Source organism: Leucopleurus acutus (genome assembly GCF_964270905.1).
Source record: "Leucopleurus acutus genome assembly, chromosome: 2".
Lineage (NCBI taxonomy): Eukaryota > Metazoa > Chordata > Mammalia > Artiodactyla > Delphinidae > Leucopleurus > Leucopleurus acutus.
The window spans coordinates 153,959,748-153,964,330 of NC_139143.1; the positions used below are offsets into that span (position 1 = coordinate 153,959,748).

The following is a 4,583-nucleotide window of genomic DNA, read 5'->3' on the forward strand; positions in this document are numbered from 1 at the left end:
CACAGACTTACTGAGTTACTCCTGCAGAAAGTGGGGAGAGAGAGGGAAAAGCAGGGGAGGGGGATGGCATGGCCGTTTATCTGTCTGTCTCCTCACCCGCTCTCCCCCTTGTTCTGCTCACTCCTGGTGTCAGCCTATCCTCCTTCCCAAACCCTCCCATTCCCCCGGTGGAGCGCCCCCTTCACTTTCCTTCTCGTCCTCTGTGTTTCTCCTCTCTTTCTTCCCTTCCCCCTCTAGCATTGCCACCTTCTCTCCTACACGCACGCAGGCATATAAACGTAGGTTTTGGATGCTGTCTGCCTGTTGACCCCGCTATTTTCATGTTTCCAACAGGTTTTTCTTTCCCCAATCCCTCAGCTGCTGCTGCTGCTGCTCAGAAGGTCAGATCTGCCACTGATGGTAATACCAGCACCACCCCGCCCACCTCTGCCAAGAAGAGAAAGTTGAAGGGCAGCAGTAGCGGCAGTAACAGTAGTAACGACAGAGAAGACTTTGATTCCACCTCTCCCTTCTCTTCCACTCCTTTACAACCCAGGGATTCGGCATCCCCTTTAACCCCATCCTTCTCCTGCCTGGGGGTTTCAGTGGCCGCTCCCAGCCACGTACGCATACAGAAGAAGCTGCGTTTTGAAGACACCCTGGGGTGTGTAGGGTTTGATGCGAAGATGGCTGAGGAATCCTCCTCCTCCTCTTCACCTTCACCAACTGCTGCAACATCTCAGCAGCAGCAACTTAAAAATAAGGTGTATTAATCTCTTCTGTGGCTTCGGTGTATCACTCAAACGGTCTAGCCCAATCTTCTACCACCGTCTCTAGCTTTGCTAACAGCAAGCCTGGCTCTGCTAAGAAGTCAGTGATCAAGAACTTTAAAGATAAGCCTACATTACCAGAAAGCTACACAGATGAAACATGGCAGAAACTGAAAAAAGCAGTGGAAGCTAATCCAGGATAGTACTTCAATTAAGAACAATTTAGAAGAACTCTATCAGGCTGTGGAAAATCTCTGTTCTCACGAGATTTCTGCAAACTTGTGCAAACAGCTGAGACAGATTTGTGAAGATCACATGAAAGCACAAATTCATCAGTTCAGAGAGGATTCATTGGATAGAGTTCTTTTTCTAAAGAAGATCGATAGATGTTGGCAAAACCATTGCAGACAAATGATCATGATCAGTAGCAGTTTTTTGTTTCTGGATAGGACTTGCGTTCTTCAAAATTCAATGCTACCGGGCTTCCCTGGTGGCGCAGTGGTTGAGAGTCCGCCTGCCGATGCAGGGTTCGTGCCCCGGTCCGGGAAGATCCCACATGCCACGGAGCGGCTGGGCCCGTGAGCCATGGCCGCTGAGCCTGTGCGTCTGGAGCCTGTGCTCCGCAATGGGAGAGGCCACAGCAGTGGGAGGCCCATGTACCGCAAAAAAAAAAAAAAAAAAAAAAAAGAATTCAATGACCCTCCATTTGGGAAAGAATAGTGAAGCAATTGATAGAAGTTTACTCCAAAGCCTTTTAAGCATGCTCTCTGATTTGCAAATTTATCAGGATTCTTTTGAACAACGATTTTTGGAAGAAACTAACCGACTCTACGCAGCTGAAGGCCAAAAATTAATGCAGGAAAGAGAGTTCCTGTATATCTTCATCATGTTAACAAACGTCTAGAAAAAGAAGCAGACAGACTTATTACTTACTTAGATCAGACCACCCAAAAGTCATTAATTGCTACTGTGGAAAAACAACTTCTAGGTGAACACTTAACAGCGATTCTTCAGAAAGATTTAAATTAACTCCTTGATGAAAACCGAATTCAAGATTTATCTCACCTGTATCAGCTCTTCAGTAAAGTTCGAGGTGGCATTCAGGTTCTCTTGCAGCAATGGATTGAATACATTAAGGCATTTGGTAGCACTATTGTAATTGATCCCGAAAAAGATAAAACCATTGTTCAAGAATTGCTGGCTTTTAAAGATAAGGTTGACCATATAATTGATATCTGTTTCCTGAAGAATGAAAAACGTTTCCATGCCATGAAAGAAGCATTTGAAACATTCATTAACAAAAGACTAAACAAACCTGCTGAACTTATATCTAAGTATGCAGATTCAAAGCTTCTCGCAGGCAACAAAGAAGCTACAGATGAAGAACTTGAGAAAATGTTGGATAAGATTATGATTATATTTATTTTATTTATTTATTTATTTATTTTGCAGTACGCGGGCCTCTCACTGTTGCGGCCTCTCCCGTTGCGGAGCACAGGCTCCGGACGCGCGGGCTCAGCGTCCATGGCTCACGGGCCCAGCCGCTCCACGGCATGTGGGATCTTCCCGGACCGGGACACGAACCCATGTCCCCTGCATCGGCAGGCGGGCTCTCAACCACTGCGCCACCAGGGAAGCCCCTACGATTATATTTAGATTCATCTATGGCAAGGACGTTTTTGAGGCCTTCTATAAGAAAGATTGAGCCAAGCGCCTGTTGGGAAGAGTGCATCTGTGGATGCTGAAAAATCAATGCTGTCCAAACGTAGACATGAATGTGGAGCTTCTTTCACCAGCAAACTTGAAGGAATGTTTAAAGACATGGAACTTTCTAAAGACATCATGATTCAATTCAAACAGTATATGCAGAACCAGAATGTACCTGGGAATATTGAATTAACTGTGAATATCCTGACGGTGGGTTATTGGCCAACATATGTGCCTATGGAAGTTCATTTACCACCAGAGATGGTAAAATTTCGGGAGATTTTCAAGACCTTTTACCTAGGCAAACATAGTGGCGGGAAACTTCAGTGGCCGGCAACCCTAGGACACTGTGTGCTAAAGGCAGAATCTAAAGAGGGTAAAAAGGAACTCCAGTTCTCTCTTTTTCAAACACTGGTGCTGCTAATGTTTAATGAGGGAGAGGAGTTAAGTTTAGAAGAGATCAAGCAGGCTACGGGAATAGAGGCTGGAGAGTTAAGGAGAACACTGCAGTCATTGGCCTGTGGCAAACCTAGAGTTCTGATGAAAAATCCGAAGGGTAAAGCTATAGGAGATGGTGACAAGTTCATTTGTAATGATGATTTCAAGCACAAACATTTCAGGATAAAGATCAGTCAAATTCAGGTGAAGGAAACGGTGGGGCAACAAGCAAGCACTACAGAAAGAGTATTTCAAGACGGACAGTATCAAATCGATGCTGCAATTGCTCAAACTATGAAGATAAGAAAGACAGCCACAATCTTCTTGTTTCAGAAGTGTACAACCAGTTGAAATTTCCGGTAAAGCCTGCTGATCTTAAGAAGAGAATAGAATCCTTAATTGACCGGGACTACATGGAAAGAGATAAAGAAAATCCAAACCAGTACAATTATGTTGCATAAAATGTTGGCCTTGGAGCATTTGGTGTCATAAGCAGTAGCCAGTGGATAAAGTAACCTGTTATTATTTGACTTCTCTTATACTACCAATGACCAAATGAAGCAGTGTAATGGAAATAGTTGAGTGACTTTTCAGTGGTTAACATGCCCATTTAAAGAGTAATACTTACCTTTAAGAAGAATGTTGTTGAACTCCTTGCATGTTATTTAGTATGATGTGCAGAAAACTCTTAAGAAAGTACCTGGTCTTCATGATTACTATTTGGAACTGGGGAAGAGGTCCCTATGGCTATTTAAAAAAAGAGGAGGGATGTTCTTATGTACCATTAATTATGAAGCAAAAGGTTTATTTGTTTAAAATGTCATTTAAAGATACTTAAACTGCATGCAAACTTTATTTACTGTACAGAGTACTGGATGTATTTATAAATAGAAAAACCACCCTGGACTTGGTTGTTCACCTGTTTTGTGATTTCCCTTGAAGAGAAAAATAAGTTGTCATAGCTATTGATATTTTACTAAGTAATGTTCTGTTACACTGAAAGGGATGTTTTTAAAAACTTTATTTGGAAACAAGTTTTCAAGCAGAGGGACAGTTGCTTACGTGGTCTTGTATACACACAACCTAAAATGTTCCCATGGGATGTGTGTATATGATTCAGCCCTGAGTTTACTGTGCTGATTAACAGGTACTTATAAAAATAACTGAAATAGAAAATTGCTGGTCAGTTGTACTAGAAGAACATGGTAGGAGAGAAAAATCCAACTCTTTCTTCATATTAAAAATGAATATAATATGAACATCACAAAAGAGAACAAAACCCACGTGTTTTGTAACTTTTTACAAGAGCAAAAATTCATCAACTAGTTTTCAACTTCCTTTAGACATTAATGTTGTTTGGACAGTTTTGTCTTTAACTTGGACCAATTGTAGATTCTTACAGGCTTCCTGGGATTTAGCATTCCTATTTTCCCTACCAAAGTTTTTTTTGGAAGCACCTCAACTCTCCTTTTTGTTGGCATATAAGCATTTCCTATCATCCTTATTTTAACTTCCTAAAGCCCTAGATAGAACTAGATCCTTCCTCATTTCCCCCACACACCCTGTAGTTGGGAATTTCAAATTCTGTATTATGCTGATATTATTCCTTTCAAACTTGCTTGAAGATAAAGAGTTCTCATAGCCACTGGACACCTACTTTTCAGGGGAATGTCCTGGGATTGTTCATAC

The 4,583-nt window shown here is 42.0% G+C and overlaps 1 pseudogene across 1 annotated transcript; it reads left to right on the forward strand.

Annotated features, from left to right (window-relative positions):
• The first annotated feature begins 320 nt into the window (after window positions 1-320).
• Window positions 321-3,355, forward strand: LOC309978395 (cullin-4B-like; annotated as a pseudogene). The gene is made up of 3 exons: window positions 321-1,239; window positions 1,391-2,200; window positions 2,406-3,355. The product of its transcript is annotated as a cullin-4B-like (transcript).
• The last annotated feature ends 1,228 nt before the right edge of the window (window positions 3,356-4,583 follow it).